This window comes from Stegodyphus dumicola, chromosome 9 (assembly GCF_044657685.1).
Source record: "Stegodyphus dumicola isolate Sdum_Otavi_A_Nest chromosome 9, ASM4465768v1".
NCBI lineage: Eukaryota > Metazoa > Arthropoda > Arachnida > Araneae > Eresidae > Stegodyphus > Stegodyphus dumicola.
The window spans coordinates 5,935,628-5,958,078 of NC_140776.1; the positions used below are offsets into that span (position 1 = coordinate 5,935,628).

The window sequence follows — 22,451 nt, forward strand, 5'->3', positions numbered from 1 at the left end:
GCGATACTCAAACAACCATCTAGTTATCTTGCATAATGTATATTCAAGAAAATTCATGATATTAGGGGCAAAACGTGACAGCAGCTGTTGATTGACACTCGTTATTGAATGCTTTGAGTGCTTTAGCTGCGGCTAGTTAGTGATGACATCTGTGGGTACTGAATGGAAGTGTGCTGCAAGAGTCCGGCGTCCTTGAAAAGCAAAGTGTCTTCCAAGGCCAGAAACTGAGTCTAATCCGTCTGAGCGAAATGCTTTACTACTGTCACATAGGAGCTCTTGCCTGACGACGGTAAATTTTCGTAGCTTTCAACGCCAATTTTTACTATGCCTTATTTTTAAATAACTTTCCTTTTGACTAAAATATTTCACTGAAAAATGCAAGTTAATACAATTAAAAAACGTAAAATAAAAATTTCTTTTTAAAATAGTTTTGTTATTTCTCTGCCTCCTTGAGATATTAACGTATTACAAAAAAAAAACATTTTAAAAGTCTTGGTGAGCATAAATTTTCATATCCTTGATTGCAGTGCAAATAAAACACATTAATCCTTCATATATTGGAACGCCGTTTGAAGAAGTGTAAGATGTTTTAATTTTCATATTCGCTTAGAAAAGACCATTAGGATTTCAAAAGAAGGCTTTTACTTTGCATTCATCTCATATATTTATTCTATTCTAACCAATTACGTTTTTCTGTTATTATTTTTTATTTTGGTACAGAGCAAATAACACCCATTTGTCTTTTTTTTTTTTTTTTTCAATCTCACCTTATTTATTTCTCTAATTTCTAAGCTAGCTTTAGTTTAGTTTTCTTGAAGTCAAAATAATGTTTTCAAACCAGCAGCAAAATACATAAAAAAATGCAAACCAGAAAATAGTAATGGCATATTTTATCTTACAACAGTTTCTAAACAAAATGATTTTTTTATAATTGCCTATAGCAGAAGGAAAACAGACTGCATAATAGATAACTGGATACTTAGAAAAAATATTTTTCGTGATATTAAATTCTCATTAAGAAAGCTATGTTTTAGTTAAATTATTTATACAGTATAGGGTTAAAGCATAAATTCCTACCTTTTATTTCATAATATTTTTTTAGAATATATTAGTAGTGATGTTGCCTAAAAACATTTGTATCCAAAATATACTAATCATAAGAGATAACAAACTCAGTTTCCAATATTTCTCTAGCAGGAATCATAAGATTCCAAGGTCTAGACGATAGATTTTTGTTGTGTGTAAGATGCTGTTACTCCAAGCATCGGAAAGGTTTTGACTAATTATGTGATGGAAAATTTAATATTGGGAGTCTATTTATTACAATTTTCTGACTCATTTTAGAAAGGATCACTTGAATAATTTAAGTGATATGGATAATCTTTAAGCCAATCACAAATTTTCCTACTTGTGCTACATCTGTAACAAACAGAAAATATCCAAAATCAGAGTTTTTAATGCTTTCAGTGTCCTTGCAAATAGCAATAATCAGTATATTGTCATATGTTCAATCGTCATCCCGAATCTCTCATCTGCAGAAACCATTTCTGATACATATTACATATCGTTAGAGGATGAAAATTTTTTCTTGTATGATGCTAATTTATAGAGGAATTTCTGCAAATGAGAATAATACCACACAGGAGGGAAACCATTGAAAATATAAAGATATTTCTACTTGAAACTCCATAATTAACGACTTGAAAAATTATGTCCTATTTACCACATAAATTTATGTGAATTAGATGTATAGTATCTCGCTACATTTTGATATATAAATGTCTACCTGTACTCTCACTACTATCCTGCCAAACCAAATCCTGACATAAAACAACATTAATTTATGCATCAACCCTAGTAATATAATAATTATAAATTTCTATATCCATGGGAGGAAATAGCCTCCAAGGCGGAAGCCATTGTCAAGAATTACATCTTAAGTTATATCCCTTCGACTATAAACAACATATTTAATTTTTCTTAATATCCTCACATAAAACTTCAAGACAGAGATTTATAATTTCTCGGTGTCAAATCAAATTCAGTGCTCAGAATGTTTTGTTATCAAACTGGTAAATTTTATTTGGATAATTAATGAAATGTTAGTTACAAAGAAATTCTTGCATTTTAATACTGAGTCGATTTTAATTGTATTTGGGGATTACATTTAAATACAAATTCTGTTATGCATTTCTAAACGGCAATTTGACATAGATTTTTTTTTTTTTTTTTTTTTTTTTTTTTTTGTAATTCGCTGGCAACAGATGTTTTCTGTATAATTTTACTGTTTTCTGTATAATTACTGAATTTTACTGAGAAAAAAATAATATAGTACCTGATTAAGAAACCAACAATTATTAACAGTGGAAATTTCATTAACTCCTTCCCTCCTGACATATCATTCAGTTTCCTTAATGAGAATTTTTGATTCCGTCTTAGTTTGACAAGATTTAAATAAATAAAAACAGTTATTAGCTTATTAGGTCTCTAATAATATATTTCTGTAATTCTTTTCAATTCTTTATAAAACTACTCCTTTTATCTACTCATCTCTTTAAAGAACTATATTTTTATCAAGGCTCATTTAGTTTGATCGATATAAATAACAAATTGACAAAAGATATTATAAACTCCTCAGGAATTTAAATCCCATATAGGGTATTTAAATTAAAAAATCAAGCACTGTATTCATCCAAGAAAAATTAGCGTGGAATTTATAGGGTTGAACATAAGTATGGAAAACTTTATAACTATTCGTAAAAGAAGGAATGAAGATATAAGAATGTTGCGACTTTTTTTAATGAAAAAGGTCATCTGGAATGGTAATAAGAATACTCGTTTGTATGCTCTATCATTAACAAAAGGAGAGGAAATTCTATTAATGACAAAAGCTATGGCTTAATCACGTTCCTTAGCAAACTGAATTAAATAATTCAGTTCCTGAGCAAACGTAAACTGTGAAGAACAATCGTTAAGAGCATAAAAACAAAAAAAAAAAAGTAAAGAAAATCTTTTTTTTTTTTTTTTAACTGAGTGGAATAATAGTTACCATGAAGAGAACGGTTAACAGAAAACTGTTAAATTAGATAAACTGAAGCAATTAAATTCATCGAGAATTACAGAATGTCAAACAAATGAAGGAAAGAGGTATTCCGTTTCAGGAGCGAGATTAAAATAGCAATATTGACTGAATTCATAGTTCTAAAATATTTATTAACTTTCTTGTCATCAAAAAATGTGACGGTCAGAAAATGTGTCGTCTACAAAGTGAAACCGAAACAGGAGAATTGGGTTTTTTTAAGCAACAGTAAATGTAAATCTTAGTAAACTTTGGCCTAACGTTTCTTGTTGTTAATCCTTCAGTTTGGAACTAATTTTTATTTTAAAAGGCAATGAGAACTAGATTTCTAGAAATTCTGGTAAGAAATATAAATCATTCAATTTTTACATTTTTCACAATTTTTACAAATTTAACACTCGTGGTCTAATTCAAAGATTTTTTTAATTATTTCATCTGAATATTAGCAGTTACTAATTCAACATTAAAAAGAACAATAAGAGAATTCTGGAGGAAACACATTTTTGAGTTTACAGAAAGATTCTGAAAAATTATTTAAGTCATAATAACCGTTAATTCTACAAAAAAAATTATTTTTGACTAACGAATATAAAGCAATTCTTCAATTAGAAACTGTATGGCAAATTTCAATTTTGTCAACTTTTGTGTGAGCATCTACTGCAGTACAACTAACATGAGACGAAATTAGAAACGTTTAAATGAACTCAATAATTATTAACTGACTAACACCAAAGGTGCTTAGATTGCAATTTTAAAAAAATCTGAATTTGAGGAAGTTAGAAAACTCTAATATATTTCAGTGAGTAGTAAAGGTGTTAGACACCAGGGTGCCTGTTCATAGTGCACTATCCCTTCTGTACCTGAGTTAAAAATTTCAAAATAGATTGAGGCCATAACTTAAGAAACTAAGAAATTGAATTCTTAATAATGTAACGTTTTCCCCTAAAATAAGAGATAGAAGGATTTATGACAGTGCAAGCTAGAAAGCCACAGAACCGGTGATGACAAATGTGAATACTATGTATCTAATATATTTATAGACTTTCATTATTTCACGTAGTTCCTTTATCTTTTTTTTTTTACTGTTTTGTTCGTTTCATGATGATGATCTAATTACGATTAACAGTTAAATATGTCATAACGGTGATAGTGTCCTGTTTCCTGCAATCCCTTTTTGATTTGAAATTAATGTTGAATATAAATAATTTAAACGGAAATTGATATTGTAACTAAATAATTTAGTTTCTTTCTTTTATTGTGTCACAAATATTGAAAATCGAAGCACTTATTCGACAAAAGAAATAATTTAAGAAATGACAAGTTTAGATAGTAAAACTTTATCTTTTATTTAGGTAGTTTATTTTGTTTTCTCGAATAATTTAGAATTGCTATTAAGTATAGAAAATATTGTTTACTGTTGAAAGATTTCTCGACTAAAGTCGAACAATGTGACCGGAAAATTAGTTTTTAAGCTCTAGAAAGAACTGTTTTGAGCCCCTGACTAATACTCTTAGACTAAGATTTATGGGCCAATCATAAGGCTTAGATTTTGGGTCACGTGGCGTATTTAAGTATTTTAACGGATGAGCAGTGAGTCTCTGCAGAGCATTTAACTCACTGCTTATCTGCCACAGAACTCCTACATTTAAAGCAAACTGTACTTTTTCTATACCTAAAATTAATTTTCTTATCAAGAGAAAGACTTGTTATGCAAAACCGTAACATTTCTGGAATCATAAAAAGTTTTTTCTTTCTTTTGGGGGAAAACTCTTTCAGTAGCTAAGTGCGAAGAACATTATAGTTAATAAATAAAGGCGTAATTCCTTTATTTAGGCGTAATATGAAATCTGAAAGCTTTCAGATTTTATTTTTTTAATTTATTTATTTATTTATTTATTACGTGCTACGCCATTAGGCTGAGCACAGAAATGGAGCTATGCCCCATGAAGGCCTGTTTAAGGGAAACTGACTCTTATCCACTATGCACATGGAGAAAACCACGAAATCGCGCAATCGCCCATGCAAGACTGCTCGTTCGACGGGACCCGACAAGACAGAACTACCAGTGTTCAGGGGCTTTTTACCGCTCGGCCACTGGCAGACCCGCTTCGAACTTTAAACGTCAGTGTAGTGCACTTCGATTACATCTTATGAGATGCATTATTAGCTCCAATAGCACATTCCAGTTTAATGAATAAGTGTGGTTCACTTTCTGTTCCTGAAATAGTATTTGACATGCAGAGCTACAGCAGGAGATATAAAACGCGACTGAAAACAAAAAAAAATGTTAGTAAACTTCGTCTAATTTCTCAAACCTTGCTTCAGTTTAAATCCTAATTCAAATTATCATAAAACTAATATTAATGACTATCGAAATCAGTGACATATTCATCTAAACTGCAGTTTCAGTTATTGGTAAAATATAGCACAAGAAACTTAAGCATTTAAAGTTACGTGAAACATTAAATCTTTATTCTTCGAAATGTATAATGCAGGCAATCGAAGCGATGGGTGACTACCTATTCATTGCCATTTGTTTAATAGTAGCCACCAGACTAGTTTGCGAGGAAATAATTAGTTGCAAATGGTTAACTGTAGGATTGCTGTTGTGAATCTCTGAGTTCACAATTCGTTACTAAATGGCTACCAATTAACACAAATTGTGTATTGTAATTGTAATGACTACCACAGTGAAATACAGAGCTGATACAGAATCAAGCCAAAAGCAATACTGTTAGTTTATCTGCCTTGGTGAATTTGCATTGCTTAAAATACTTCTGTTAGCTCTTCTTTCCTTTTTTTTAAAACTTCCAGGTAATTATTACATAAACGAACGTAAGAGTTCGACGTAAACTTAACATCCCTAAATACAGATTGCATGGATTTAAGACTAGAAATAATAATAGATATACAATAAATATAATTTTTTGATAGCAATACATTATCTGCTCTGGACTGAAATTTTTTACTTATGAGCAATGTTTAAATTAGTCTATCTAGTAATATTTTACTTCTTCTCATTGTAAATTGAAACATCAATCTACATGAAGTTAGGCTAATCAAAATTACGTACATACACGCACAAAGAAAAGCGGCTGATTGTATAAAAATATCTTAACTTTCGTAATTAATGTTTGTAAATGAGTGAAGGTGAAACTGAAAAACGGTAAATCTTAGAAAAGCTGCAAATAAAAACAACGAATCCAATGTATAAAGTGTTTATTTTTGACGAATAAATTTCCTGCTGTTTAAAAGAAGTAGAGTTTGTAAATCAAATTTAAGACAACTGAAAGTAAATCTGTGGTGCCCTTATTTAGTTTAAACGCATTTCAAACAAACAGGAATGATCAAAGAATGTTATTTGCCATTAAAAATGACAGTCTGAAAGACAATTGGTAAATCCTAAGAACATGAAAATAAATGAGAAATCCTAAAATGTTACTACATTGCATGTAAGTAATTTATTTCCATTATTACGTTTCTTTGCTGCCAGAATTAGCTTACTGCCAAAACAGAAGCTGTCAAATCATGAGAGAAAAATATATATGCAGATCAGTAAAATTATTTTTAAAGATTATTATTATAAAGAGGAAACTTGTAATTTAGAAATTTTTTAACACTAGACGCAAACTTATTTATGCAAACTTATTAATTAATAAATCAGCACATTATTTTTAAAGAGCTGTAATTTCGACCAGTGATTGCATGGCTAAAGCCAATAGACCCTGGTAACTCGCCTTGAGCTCCATAGTTCGCTTAGGCCATAAAAGACTAACTGCGTAAGATATTCATATTTTAACTCATGTGTAAAATAATGCAAATGCAGAAAACGTTTTCTTAGGAACTCCTCCAAGAAAACAGCCCTTAGAGTAAATAGATAGTCCTAGTGTATTTTGTTACAATAAAATAATCTAGTCTACCCCAAATCAATGAGAAGAACTTATCTTATTTTTAAATAATAAAATACTAAATTTATAAATGTCACTGACTGCAAATTGAATAATTATACGCAATGAGATATACCCAAAACGTTTTGAGTTTGATAAAGATCTTGTTCAATGAGAGCAATTACCTCAAGATACACCACAGATCTTTAAAATGTGCAGAAATTTTCACTTGTAATCAACGCCACGTTAAAACTGAAATTTTCCTATTTTGAAATATCAAGTTGCTTTAATATTTTTTCTCTGCTCCGAAACATACATTCTGCCAGATTTAACATATTCTTGTGGTAAAAACTGTAATACACTTATTTGCATTAGAATACTACTCAATTTTTAAAAACAGATCAATGAGAAAATTTAATTGGAAGCACGAATAAACAAACTTTAAGCATACTATTTAAATAGTTAGTGACTAATATGTAGAAAACGTTTATTTTATGAATTTTTTGGAACTGATTAGGCATTTTTAACTAACGTAATAGTAGTTTTATTTAAATTTTACTTCGTTTCATCAAGTTGTAAATTTTAGAGAATCTTGAATTTTCAGTGACTTATCAGCACTTATTATTAATTCACTTCTCTCAGAGACGTTTGCGAGGAATTTTGTTGAGAAAATATAGAAATAAATTTATTTTTCAAAGTAATATTGTAAACCTATCTTGAATGGAAGACTTTTCAAATGAAATGTTTAAAAAATAGAATCTATCCAAAACTTTATTCAATTGTGCTTAAAATAACGCATTTGAAAGCAATACCAATTATTTTAGATCCTTTTACTGACGATTTTCTGTACATTATTTTAGCAGCCTCCTCTATACTTCAAAATACCGATTAAGAAGACAGCTAAACGAAATATAGAGATTTTTATTACAAGAGTATCGAATATTGTAAAATATCGTAAAATCGAAATGCTTTTACAATCAAATTTTGTTTCAATAATTCGATTAAATCTTAACTTTTCAGAGAGAAAATAACGATAGTTTCAATAAAAAATAATAAACTAAGAAAGAAAAGTGTTTACTTTTTTTAACTCCAAAATAGAGATCTTCCTTTACGTATTCATAATCTGTAAGATTCACATCAAGCTCAGATTACTTGTAGTCATATAACTCCTATAGAAATTCCAAATCTCTAAATAACAAGTGTCTTAAAATGCCACAATTCATTATCGCAGTTCACTGTATATTACTAAAGAGTATAAATTGAGTTGATGAGTATTATAGATAGCAGAAGGCCTTAAAAGTGTAAACTGAGATTCTAATTATTATTTTTAAACAAAATTGCATATGATTAGCTTGATATCTGACCACGGAATATATATATAATTTTCTAAAGTTTTTAAACAATTTCGCTTTCAGAATAAACAGAAACTTTTCTAAAGTTTTTAAACAATTTCGCTTTCAGAATAAACAGAAACTTTTCTAAAGTTTTTAAACAATTTCGCTTTCAACGAGCAGTTTCGAAGCAGATCGAAAAATCTTTTATCATATAAGCTCCAAAAAATCATTTATTTTTGTTGATTGCTTAAAATGTCTCATTTTCGAGACTGCAGTTAGTATTTTAATTTAAAATAAGAGTTCTGTCAGAAATCAGCTAACTTCTCCGTTATTCGAAATAAATATAATTTAAATTTTTGAAGTGATTTGCGCAAATAACACAAGGAAGTCAAAAACGGATATTGAAGAAACTTAACGGATTCAATTTCCTCAGAGTTAAAATTTACAAAGTCGGTCCTGCGATCTAGTGGCTTCGAATTTCATTAAAGCGCTCTTAAACCTTAAATTTAAATGCGCATTTCACAATATGATTAGCTATGAATATGGATGCTTGCCTGAAAGATATTAAACAATAATTATTAAATTTAGAATAAATGCTTTTTCCCTCCACAAGACATTTATTTATAGAGTATTAAAAGATGACAGGACAGGCATAAGTCGGGACACCGACTACTTTACCGCATGGACTCGCGGCCCCCAAAGCAATTTTATGAGACCCGCGAAGATATTTTAATTATGTATTTCTTGCAAATACGGTATTTCAAGGATGCGAAGATATTTTAATTACGTATTTCTTGCAAATACGGTATTTCAAGGATTTTAAGAGCTTTGAAGTCCGACTTAATATTATTTTCATTTCTGTCAAAGTAATAATAAATAAAATGATATAAATCTTACTCAGAGATTTGAAGATACAGATTTTATTTTATTTTTACGAATTTTCATCCTAAGAATAATCTTTTTGTTTGGAAGTACATTTATATGTGAACACCACTTTTTTTTCACAGGTGAAAATTAATATATGAAAAGATCCCGATTGACGGATGAGCATCTACAATCCGTGATGAAGATAATTTCTTTCCAAGGTTACAAACTTTATCAGAAAAGAAATGCCATCAAGTATGAAGCTAAAGTAAGAAAGAAATAAAGGTATTCATAGTTATTTTTATGTAAACATGTGTTTTTATTTATGCATGCAAGAAAAATTTAACATATAAAACAAAAAGACTAAGCTGCAATTGTTTATTTTCAAGTTTTGTCTCACTAAATATATTTTTTCTGAAACCTTAAAAGGCTTCCCTATTTTAGATTTTTTTTTCAAATTTATATTAAAGTAAGTCATATGATTAATTAAACGTTTTAGAATTGTTTGAAAGAAATGTTAGTATAAGAATTTAATACTTAGCTGTCAATATATTTGGATTACAATGTGCAACCAACAAAAATGTCTTTCAGGCATCAAACTTTAGATTTCAGATTGTAAATAAATATAAATTTGATTTTTTCCTTTGCGATATTATTTTTATTGTTTATGTATGTTTTGATAAATATTTAGTAAACAAAATTTGAAATTTATTAAATGTTTTTTATAAAATTTTTCATTTTGTTAAAACAAAAAATTGCCCCTCAGCTTTCATATCGTGTGTTCGGCCTGCATGCAGTCTGAGTTTGAGAGCACTGGTCTGCAGTCTCCGTGCTGCATTACCAAAGGTTTTACATGTCAGTATTACTTTTGGTATGTATGTACACTAATGCAAAGTCAGCATGATAATACTAGTCGCATATATATTGGCCTTATTCTGAATGATTTTGTTGAGCTTAACTATAAATTTTAGTGTTTATTAAATACCTTTGATCCAGAGTGCTCATCAAATACCTTCGATTGAAAGTGTTTTCAGTTGAGAATGCATTGCAGATACCTTAAGTTTATCTTATACTCGACAATTTCGTAGATCTTATGATGAAATTTCAGAATGTTTACCGAACGCCATCAGAACTCATGTTCTTCAGCAGTTGGTCTAACACTGTAATATGCTTGTATTAATGGACACGAGCAGAAGAAGTCAGTGTGTTTCCCTTTCGCTAAAAATACAGTTGTCTAAGAAAGAGATATTTCTGTTATAGAACTAGGTAGGGAAGAGACTTTAGCCTAGACATGAAATGATTTACGTTCAATTGTCCTACCCTTAGCAATCGTAAAAATATAAATTCTCAATTTATAGATCTTGAATAAAGAAATAGTTTCGCCTGTAGCATATTTATGTTTTTATGTTACATTAAAATAATTTATAGATCTTGAATAATAAGAAAATATTTTCACCTGTACCGTATTCACGTTGTTATTCACAACCATTAAAACATTTTACAGGTAGGTCTCGTTATATTGTACAAAATATAAAGTAATTTCGCAACCAATTAATAAGTATCTTTTTCTTTCTTTTTTAGTGCCATTTTAAAGACATTGTAAAGAGATTAGGTTCTTTTCGAAGCAAAAGATGTGAAAAACGAGCAGTGCTCTCCTCGCTGGGACTCGAACCTGGACCTCTCGAATACGCGTGGAGTGTGCTAACCATTGCATTACGAAGGCATGCAAAAAGTGTGAAATTACAAACAAATAGAAAAGGATAAAATTTCATTACATATTTTCTGGAACAAGCAAATACCTTGCTTACAAAAACTATAAAAGTATAATAACGATCTCTCTGACATGAGTATGAAAATAAGATAAATTTACGAATTTGCTTAATTACAATGTTAATGAAGAACTTTAGCGATTCCGAAGGGGAAAAAATCGATCTTTACAAAAAAGACTTCTCCTTTGGACTGCAAATATATAATTGGAATATAGTACTAAGCTTAAAATTCTAAAAAAGAAATGTGTAATAATACACAAAAAGAAGAACTTAAAATACAAGAAAAAGCTCTTTTATAACCTTTTTTTTTTCAACTTATCTCTGAATCAAAAACAAAATATTTAAATAGCTGATATTTCACTTATTTTTTAAACTATATTTTCACTATAACGACAAAGTAGTGCTAAATCAAGGAAATTTTTTGAGTTTCCTACGAAATAAGTTTAACTCGTTTATAATCAATGTCATTTTTTTTCTTTTGATGTGTAGTATAACCTTGATCTTTCGTGTTTCGATGAAATATAATAAGAAACGATGAATGCAAGAAAAGAATTACCCAGGGAAAAAAATATGCTGTAAATAAATAGCATTTATTTTTTTCACTACTAATATATTACATTAAAAATCTACTTTTTAGCCAAACAATTTGTGCATTGTCCTTTACTTTTTGACTGAGTTTTGTCTAAATTGAATATACAAATTTTCTGGCTGTCTTGTTTCAGTTTTGCGCAGAGGAAAATGCTTAATTATGAAGTATCATAAATCTCGATGAAATTCTTCACTAACTCTTTGTTAGTTTTGTCCGTATCTTCTCCCTCCATATTCCTTGTAATACGAATGTAAATAATTCTGAAACTAAAAAAAAAAAGTAGTAACAGAATTAAAACAAAAGGAAATGCATTGCAACTTGAAACGAAATAGCATCTCGGAATAATGTTAAGACCACGGACAAGGAGCTCAGCGCCACGTGAGAATTATTCCTGCATTACTGTGTAGCCAGATTTTTTAGTCCGAAAAGAAATACAAGGCAAATAATTCATAAGAACTCCATCACAATTTTTTTCGAACAATCCTTCGGAGAATAGCTGCGCCGAGAAGTAATTTACAGACGATAAATATGTTAAAACGATAGTTCGTGGAGTATCTGATGAGGGAATAAGTAAATGGTATTTATATAGTGGTTCTCAATCTTTTTATCTCCATGCACCCTTTTCACCACTGCTAGAACATCATTTCTCCTCCTTTCTAAAATTTAAAAAATACATATCGTATGTTCAGGAATACCACGCGCCTTCGAATAAGACGCACACCCGATTTTTAGATGTACCAGAAAAGAAGAAAATGTCCGAGAATATGGCGCGCATATTTTCATCAAGCCCACTGAAAGCTTTATTTACAGAAAAATCTGTTTTCTGAAAGAAACAAAGAAAGAATGAAAGAAGAACAAAGAAAAAGAAAAACTTAAGCTTAAGAAACAAAGAAAAATGATACCGATTGACGGTTATAGGGAATGAAATCTGAGCTGCCACCTGCATCTTTTGCAGCTCCTGCCTAAGTACATAGCAACATATGCCCAGTAACATTTTAACTTAATGGAAAGGAATAAATCTGTTAGCAGAACTAAATTCTCCGGCGCTAATCTAAGTATATAAAATTTTATTTGTTAAACAACAGCTTTAGTCAACAAAAATCACTATTATGGATTTAAAATTTATTTAATTATGGATTTAAAAGACCCGAGTTATCCTTTAAAATCTGATATATCAAAGGTTGCCACACTATGGCACTTCTTGCCGCTTTTTCAGTCTGAAAACACAATGTAGATTGTTAATCTTGCTCGCCTTCTGTGCTGCTGTCATCACTGATGCTTTCCGAGCTGCCGGTATTATCTTCTTCCTCATCATCCTACACTGCACAATCTTCACTTCCGTCCAAGCTATTTCATATTCTGCACTTTTTGAAGCTCTTAACAACAATTTCTTGTGAAATTCCAACCCAGGCGGCTTTGATCCATCCATACATTCGAGTTATTCCGGGCTTCTTGATGCAACCAGTCGATGTCAGTGAGTGATTTCCAGGGGCCATCCATTCCGAATACATTCTTTTCAGTGCTGCTTTAAATAGGCGATTAATGCATACATCTAGTGACTGCTAATGGTATATATCCTCTACGAATTCTTGGAGAGGATTTATTATTTGAGAGGGTACAGTAGCATCATATAGCGTTATATTTTCTGGGGACACCGTAGCTTCAAAAAGAAATAATTTATGCCGACCAACTTGCGTTTACCTGGCCTATATTGCTTTGTTTCGGGTAAGCCGCACACCTCGATTTGTCCGATTAAAATTACCAAAAAATAAATCTGCGCTTGGTATTCGTGAACATACGGTATATAAAAGCATTTCAAATTTAGATTATTTTTTATTTACTTCATAAATTAAGCAAAACGAAAGGCATAGAAAATGCTGATAAATACCAAAACTTGATAAAAAGTCTTTTATACCCATAAACTGTAACTAAATACTTAACAGCTAAGTAAAAGACTGATCGCATTTCCCCATGAAGCTATGAAATTCCTCCTAGGGGAGAATTGCCTCCCCTACTTCTCCTGCTGCAGAACTTCATTTGGGACTAAAAATAACGAGCAACATATACCTGCGCGGCAACGATTTTTACAGATGTAATAAATTGAAGCCCTTATGTGCTTAATCTAATTTAATGAAAAATTAAATTTATAGAATATTAATTGTTACTGCTGTCTTCCTCTGTTTCTCAATAAATATGGCATATTAACCGACTCATCGTTAGAATGGGGATTAGCACTTATTGTGTGAACAGAAAATTTAACGTGAATTGCCTGTAATACTGCGGAAAGGCATAGGATGTTTAACTGTACAAATAATTGTCAGAATTGTGTAAATATAGAAAATAGACTTCGAATTTCGAAAGGGTAATCTAATGTAAATAAAATGCCTAATCTTCTTGTAATTTATATTAAGGATAAATTGTTGTAATTTATATGAATTACAAAACTGCAACCTGCTTGTTCAAATGAAAGAGTTTACTGAAATTTAATTATTTAACATATTAAATAATTGTTCAAAGACTTCATTGCTAAATTTTCTCGCTTTATTACAACGTTAAGAAAGCCATCCATCCCAAAAGCTAAGCGTGCTTTTACAAAATATATGAGAAATATTTGAAGGATTTTCCTCTTCGGCAGGCGAAATTTCCAAAAGATTAAACAAATAAACAAACTTTCAAATAAGTGGCATGCTAATGCTTGCCAGAATTTCCGACATTTTACCATACTAGTTTATTAATGATAGTTAATTTTCCTAAACTAATGTATCGAATTTTAATAAATGATATATTGAAGATTTCTCCTTTTCTTGCTTGGAATAATTTAAACTAAAATTCCCTAAGTTTATAACATAAAAGCTTTGTAAATAACGAATAAAAGCTTTCGCTTCTTCCCAAAAATCTATTTTGAAGCCTTTACTATTGTTTCAAAATTTCTCGTAAATGCGTTATATTTTATTAAATTTCAGCATCCGTTTGTAATTTTGTAAAGCACTGACTTCATGAACCACCTGTCTATGATGAATCGTTAATTTGCTCAAAAACATTTTAATAACTAATATTTATTCGAATGCTTGTAATTTAACTTATTCTCGCTTATCAAAATATCAACAACAGTAATGATTATTGTAGAATAAATACCTATGAGCATTATGAGAAATGAATGTGGTTAAAATATTTTTCTTTAAAATTAGTTTATTTCAGATGGTAAAATAATAAGTTTTTCATAAAAGGTATTGGCTTTAAATCTGTGCCCTACGTATTTTTTTCCTAAAGTTAATAAATGTATTACTTTAAACGTTGAAAGGAAGTTTTCTAGTGGTTGGTTGTGCTAAAAGTATGAATAAGATTTGTAGGAGATTTCTGCTACATCTAGAAGATTTTATTTTCTGCAGACATTAACTAGACTGGAAGCTAGTTACCGCTTAGCCTAAAACAAATCAGTCTAAAGAACCCTTTTTAGTTTAAAATGGACAGAAAACACTGCTTGTGCAACAGGCTAGCCTTCTCTACTTGCGGGAATTTAAATTAACATAACATAACGTTAAATTCAAAGGTAGATAACATAGTCTCAGACTAAAACACAAAATACATTACTTAACTAGCTCAAGATATTTGGCGGTGCATATTCTTAAACGTCCGCTAACAAGATGCTAAAACCGTAAACTTAGCAGAACTGGCGATACTAAGCAACAGAAAGACGAGGCTGCGGAAAGACACAATTAAAATATTCAAACCCTCAGGTTAAATAACCAAACAATTAGTTTGCATTTTGAAAAAAAGATATTATAGTAAAAGTTCAAATCATAACAACTGGCTAATTAACGTAAAATCTTATACACTAGGAAAATAAAAAGAGCTTATCAAAAAAAAAAAAGCAAATCTACCTTTCTAACATGCCTAAAATTTAGGACTGTATTTAATTTTCATCCACTTTTTACATATTATTTAATTTGTATTAATTCATTAATAATCATGTATTCGTCAGAATTAGCTTCATTTTAATTTAACAATCTGGAATTCTAATATGAAATCTGTCTTACCATTTCATGTTGTCAAATATATCTCCAGGTCATTTGAATAGAAATTTAACTGTAGGATCACAGTCAAGATAAGCATACATTTCTTTCATCAGTATATCTGAACATATTTTGAAATATACACTCGTGTGAAATATTAAGAGAGTTTCAAATTATGTCTATTTTTACGAAAAGTATTGAACCAAAGGTACTAATTATACCGCCGGAAGAACTATGCTAATATTAGAATAAGTAAGACAACGTGGAAACGTTTTTAAGACACTGAATCTATATCGAGAAGACTCGAATAATGCCGACCAAGATCCACAACAACGAATGAGGATCATTATTTGGCATATTCATCGAGGCGGCACAAGCTGCTGCAGCTTCACAGCTCTAACATAAGACGTATGCTTTATGAATTATGTCTTCTTGAGATAAGACTATGTCAGAAGACGTTTTGTTTGCGTCCTGCTCATTGTAGCATATAAGAAAGCATGTTGAGCGTAACATATGTGCCTTGGACCAGACTTTAGTGGAGCACTGTGCTTTTTACAGATAAAGTAGAGATTCAACCTAGACATTGATATCGGCTTACCTGTATCTGGAGAGAGCCTGGAATACAACACAATCCCTCCTTCATCAGGATAAGGATCATTACGATAGTGGAGGTGTAACTGTTTGGGCAGGCACTATGTTGGATGGTCGCACACTTCTTCATGTGTTTGACAAACGTTTCCTAACTGCTATGACATAGAGAGAGGAGATCTTAGAACCTAATTTCGACTTTTCAGAGGCGCAACTTGTCCTGGGTTCCTGTTAATTGACGAAAACGCTCTTCCACATACGGCTCAGCTAGTCGACGATTACCTGGAAAATGAGGATATTCGCTGGGCGGATTGAAAGTTTCAAATGTTAATATTTTATGTGACGACATTTCTAGGCAAATTGTTAGGGAAAATAGTGAACAGTATATGCATATATATATATATTCCCCAAAAGGAGATCTTATTCACAGAATCTTAGAGAATTCGCGTTTTAGAAAACACTGGCAGGCTTAGTGTTTACACGTAGCCAAGTCGTAATGTTACTAAGGCTGGTCTCACATTTTTATGTTTTAAATGTTCTGTTTGATAACCCTTATTCTTCACTATACCTTAATTTCCAAATAAAGCCTTTTGTAGTATCAGGAGAGGTATTCTATCCCATTGCTCTCGAACAGCTTTCCAAAGTCTAAGGAGGTTATAGGTCGACGTTTGGAGAAACCGCTTTTTAAAAGTCTAAAAGCGCAAAAATTCATTGGTGATATAGCAGGATATTAGGGATATGAGTGAAGGGATACCCGTTTCTTGTTCCATTTTTTTTCCACGAAATTAACAGCAGATTTTTTATGTGTGGCTGCTTGCTTTGTTTTGATGCGTTACTACTGCTTGATCATACTGTGTGTAAAGAGAAGGTATTTCGTATTTGAAAATTGAGTATAAAATATGTTTTTAATAGTATGCGGAGTTGATCTTTAAATTTTTCTTCACACTGTTTTTAATTTGGCCTTATGTGAAAAGCCAGCAATTTCACAAATCCCTTAGAAAAACTTCCTTTAAATTTCTTGAACCATGTTTTAAGATATTTTCCCTCCTCTTTGATGATAATAAGTAGATCTCTTTTTACAGTCATTTAAGTACACCCAAGATTCGTCTATAATGAAAACATTTTTCTGTTTTTACCCGGAAAAGTGGAATTCTGCAGCGCGTTCTGCGTTTGGCGATATGTCTTGAAGAAAGAAGTTGCACAGTATGTTTTTTCGTCTTTTTAAAATTCAAACCGGCATTAATCACTTTGCTTACAGTTTACACTGAGCATTTTAATGATTTTTCAACTGGGATTTTCTTAAGATCTTCCCTCTGCAACATTCGACCTTTGATATGTATTTGGAACAATTTTTCCACTTGAAGTTAATTTTGACGTTTTTTTCCTTTGTTGTTGACAACATTATAAAGTATAGCTCCCGCCTTCTTGGCATGCCTTCGTGATGTGGTGGTCTGCACGCTGATTCTATACATCCGCGGTTCGATTCTCGGTGATGGCATTGCTCATTTTTAATGTCTTCTGTTTCCAAATAACCTAATGTTTCTACAACATTACCTTTCACAACTTTAGACATCGAAAACCCATGACGTTTACAGTTTCTTAATAACTAGATATGAATAATTTTCCTCAGACAGAACACAATCAAATACAAACACTTCCATTCACTGCTTCTTTAAAAGCGACATTTGCATGAAAACAAAACTGTCAAGTAGCAGACAATAATTTACACTTTCAAAAATATAGTTGCACCTAAAAGATGCAGCAGAAGATTTTTTTACAGTGAAGCAAAATTTTCTAAATATCTGATGTGTACACCACATGACTTCCTTGTACGGAATATTAAATTATACGCATTTTTCTTGCATGTCATTTAAGCTTATTGGATTGAATTAAATCTACTTCTCGATAGCGCATAAGATTCAATAGAATAAATGCACTCTTTAAAATTCACTGTACTATATGTGCTTACCATAGCGACACTCTGGCGCTAGGCTCGCTTAACAGCGTTATATTTCTTTCATATTATAACTCAGAATGCACAAAATTTATACCATTTGAAGAATTATCTAATCGTTGTCACATGTTCTATTCAAATACTATAATAAATCTAAAATGATGTATAAAAGAAATTAAGCAAACAAAACAAAAAAGAAAGAGTTTTTCACAGACGATTCAGTACTTCTCATTCAATTAATTCAGTTCTCACTTCGCGACAAGGCAAAAATACATAAAAACTCAAAATATCTATATTAAAAATTACGAAGTAAATCTTAAACACTTATCTCCTCGAAAAAATTCCAGAAAGCATTAAGCATGATTTAATCCGCAATAATAAATGAAGGCGTTATCTTTGTTGTTGGCCTAGTCTCTCTAGATTGGCAATAAATCTACTATTCTGCTGTTTCAAATGTAGACAAACATGTCCGCCATGTTATTTAAAAGTTAGGCTTAACTGCAATTAAACAGCTTTTAAATTGTTGACTAATTCTGGAAATATTGCTTGACATTTCCTAAAGGCTGGTTTCCTAAAGGCCCTTGTTCCTAAGGGCTGTTAGCTTATGTTATTGTATGTCAGTTACTATTTACCCTAAAAATATTTTTAAAACTTTATCTTTCTGTTGTCGTTTACTATTTTAAAATATCTATCTTGCCGTGAATACGCGCTTGAAAGCGAGTGAGGTTACAAACTCCCCTTTCTGGTTCGAACGACGTCTAGGCGAAGAGAACGCAATGTATTTGACATTCTTCTGTAAGAGGAGTAAATCAGGAGTCTTTTGATGACGACTTTGGACGCTCCTTCTATGGATTAACTATAGGGGCTTGTTTAAAACCTGCATTTTGATCACCATCACAATATCTTTCGTACAACTTCTCTTGTCCCTATTGAACACTTGAAATCATTTAAAAGAATTCGTATAATAGTAGTAGGAATCTGTACTTTGCTTTGCGTATGCAATCAACCGTATGTTAAAAATTTGTTCTTTAAATAGAATTTCGTAAGAAAACTCTTCGTTCTCTAATTTTTCTCTCGATGAGAATTCCGGTTTTAAAGAAATTGACAGTTCAACTTTAAACAGCACAGAATCAAAATGATTCTCTTCAAACTTAATTCAATCGGGATGATTCTGAAAACTTACTATACGGGGTTGAGTCTCCCTGTGGTTCGAATCAACTCTTTATTATTTTTTAGAAATTTGTAAACACCGATTATTATTTAACTGGATAAATCATTCGGGTCCCTTGTTGTGCTACCAGTTTATAACCAGGAGACAATACATCTAAGCATATTAGCTTCTATTATTTCATGTCAGTTACCGTTTTATCTAAAAATATATTTAAACCTTTATCTTCCTGATGCCATTTAACATTTAAAAAAATCTTTCTTACCGTGACTATGTGATTGATAGCCGTGAGGTTTTCTGGGAGGAAAAAATGCAAAGAAAATTCATCGCAGCTCTGAAACATAATGCTCGAAAGCATATTGGTAGAAAATATAGCGTATTTCATATTTTTGTGTTAATTAATAGATTTTTACTGAAAAAGCAAGAAAGAAACTTCATAATTCATTATTATTTAATATTAACTTCATTTTTATAATCGTATTATTAAATTTTCAAGAAACCCCATAGCATAAAAAAGATTAGGAAGAAGATACATAAGTTTAAAATTCTATGAAATGGATATATGTAACATTAATTTTTACTAATTTCCTGATTTTGAATACTTCTAGCTCTTTTAGTAAACATTTATTGCTTAGTACAAAAATATTAAATAATGCGGTAAAAATATTATTTAATTCTCCTCGTTCTCACAATCATTATGCGAAAATTTACTTGAAATACACGTCTGACGTTATCACCATGGGATAAGTTGTAGATGCTTTATTTCTTACCCCATATGTTTTAAAATCTCCAAAGATTTTGCACAGCTTCATTTTCTCCCACGATGTTTTAGAACTGAGATATTTGTACTTGCTTCTTTTTCTTCTATGATGTGTATATACATCGTGACGACGCCTTCCCCTTGCGTTGCTTTATCCGCAACGTTTTCGTTCGCAAAATGTCTTCCGTGAGGTTTTCACCTGTAATTGAATAGATTGAGAATATGGAGATCAGTGTCAACGTGGGCTATTATTCTCGTCCAACAGCCACGAAAAACAGCATTATATCTGTGGATCGGTGCCCCGCAATCAAAAAAGAGGCATCACTTTGGATATCACAGTTGTAGCAGAGAATCACTTCGTTCATGATGATAGAATTTCAATATGAGACTGATTAAATTCTGCATTTAATCATCACTTCATGTGAGAGGTAGGTATACTTCTGAATGTTCCGAAACGAAGATGAGATTCAGTGAGTGTTGCGTAAGTGACTTCACATACGTCAGAAGAAATTATTTCACGGCATTAATCACACTCTTTTCAAGCGCTAGCTTAAAAGCATTAAACTGTATAAGAACTTATGTTTAATTCTAGAAATTAAATTATTTTAATTTTTTTAACTGATACAGTTCAAAGAAAAAAACAGTTTTACATTAAACCGCTGTAGCTCCAACTACATGATTAGTATTTTTCAATCCTCGATTTTATAATAAGCAAGCCAAGAACTGTAAAACTATTTCATTACGTCCAAACTATTTAACCAGGTTTATCATGATCCATTATAGTCTCATTAAAATTATGGTTCTTTTTCAGTTTCATTTAAGCAGCTTTCTGGACAATCTAACATAGAAGAAATAAGATGGAACTGGGCAAGTCTGTCAAAAAAGAACGAAATGTTAGAAAAATAAAAATAAAAGGCATACTTTATCTTTTCAGAGGAACAACAGATAAAGGATCCCGGGATTCTTCTTTGTTGGAAAAAGAAAAATCTCATAAATCAACTATTTCAAAGCAATGCCATTTTTTAATTCCGTCAGCTTTCGCTTTTTGCTTAAAGCTTTCTTTCTTGTCAAATCAGAATTCTAAAAATAAAACAAATCTTAAATGCTGGGAGAAGCTTGACTGTTTTCTAGACATTTCTGGTTTGTGAAAATATATGAATGGAAATCAAATTTGGAAGCTTTTTTAAAAGCCATTTGATGCATCTGGAAAATCTTTGTTGTGGATGTCTGCTTAAAAATGCATAAGATAAAATTAAAACAAGTTGGGATTGTGCTCGAAAGAAAACCTGAAGTTAAAATGTTTAGCAAACAAAATAAAAATCATTGCTTAAACGAGGTTTTGTAACCTTATTAAAAATTTGGAACCTATTTTATAACCTGTTATAAAGTTTCGAAACGTCCTTATTCTTTTAATGGATAGTAAATATTTGCACGCGGCTTTTTACAGAAAATACATAGCAAAAGGAATCACAAATTATAATGATAAATGCTACTTCATTTGATGATTAATTTGTCCAGAACACATGCTGGTAGAGTTTTGAAATAGATTACAAGTTAATATACTAAAGAATTCCTCTTATATATTAATAAATCTATTTTCTGAAAGGTTATGATTTATTTTTAAAGGCCTCATTATCAAAATCAGGAAAGCATATTTAGAAATTTAGAAGCACTGTAGTAAAATTTCAAAATTTCGTAGCTCAAAACACGAAGGTATCAGCTTATATTTCGCGCAACATCTTTATAATTATTGCCATAATTGCTACATAGTGTATTAAAGTTTGATTATGCAGCTTAACATGATTTCATATATGTTAAACATTCTTCTTTCACTGCCTATTCGATTTAAAAATCATTATTTGTACACAACTTGTTACGTTATAGAAGCAAATTTCCCGCAGATTATGATTAAATACAGAGATACGTCATAAACGGTGGCTATTCTATTTTCACTCATTTTATTATAATATAGAATAGATGTATTTCGAAACTTAAATGTGGCCAATTTCTTTCAATCTGTGTAAGCATATAATATTAAATATTATACATTTTTAAGCTTTCTATTGAGAAAGAGGTTCAGACTGAAAGTTTAGCTAAAGGAGAATAACAAGAGCAAGCATTAGACATATCAGTTAAACCTGGCCAAGTTAATTGAATGTAGAAAGAATGTAAATCTAATTTATTTGAAGAATTTGTTTTAGTAACTTCAGCTGAACAAAATTAATCAAATGTTTATAAATCTATGATCAGATAAAAATTTCATAAGCTATATTCTTCTTTCAGAAAATAGAAATCAATCATTAAAGAATCTCTTCTTGTTCTTCAACATAAAAATATTGTTTAAATTTTGCATCTACTTTTAAATTAGCAAATTTGGAAAAAAATCGATTTTGGGGTCAAAACATTTGAGGAACTAAATCTTCTTTAAAGACAGAACTACTGATCT

The 22,451-nt window shown here is 30.8% G+C and overlaps 1 long non-coding RNA gene across 1 annotated transcript in view; it reads left to right on the forward strand.

The window, feature by feature from the left end:
* The window catches only part of LOC146995292 (uncharacterized), a 61,589-nt gene extending 50,033 nt beyond the window's left edge, over window positions 1-11,556 (forward strand). Inside the window, exons 2-3 of the long non-coding RNA XR_015043192.1 lie at window positions 9,308-9,449; window positions 10,746-11,556. This is a non-coding gene — a long non-coding RNA (uncharacterized LOC146995292). The remainder of the gene's footprint in view (window positions 1-9,307; window positions 9,450-10,745) is intronic.
* The last annotated feature ends 10,895 nt before the right edge of the window (window positions 11,557-22,451 follow it).